We start from the raw sequence: 219 nt of genomic DNA, 5'->3' as shown, positions 1-219 counted from the left end.
TCAAAAGCTAAGGAAAGGAGAAAGAAAATGCAAGATATTGAAAGAAAACTTAAATTTTGTGAGGAGAAAATAGTGGAAACGCCCACTCAGGAAAACTTAGCAAATCTTGAATCGGCTAAAGTGGAATATGAAAACGAGTACAATTATATTGTGAGGGGATCAAAGATTCGTTCCTGTGCGACATGGCTTGAGCAAGGGGAAAGAAATAGTAAATAGTGT

The sequence above is a fragment of the Montipora foliosa genome, chromosome 11 (genome assembly GCF_036669935.1).
Source record: "Montipora foliosa isolate CH-2021 chromosome 11, ASM3666993v2, whole genome shotgun sequence".
Classification (NCBI taxonomy): Eukaryota; Metazoa; Cnidaria; class Anthozoa; order Scleractinia; family Acroporidae; genus Montipora; species Montipora foliosa.
The sequence above is the reverse complement of the archived record's forward strand: the minus strand, read 5'-3'. Positions refer to the sequence as shown.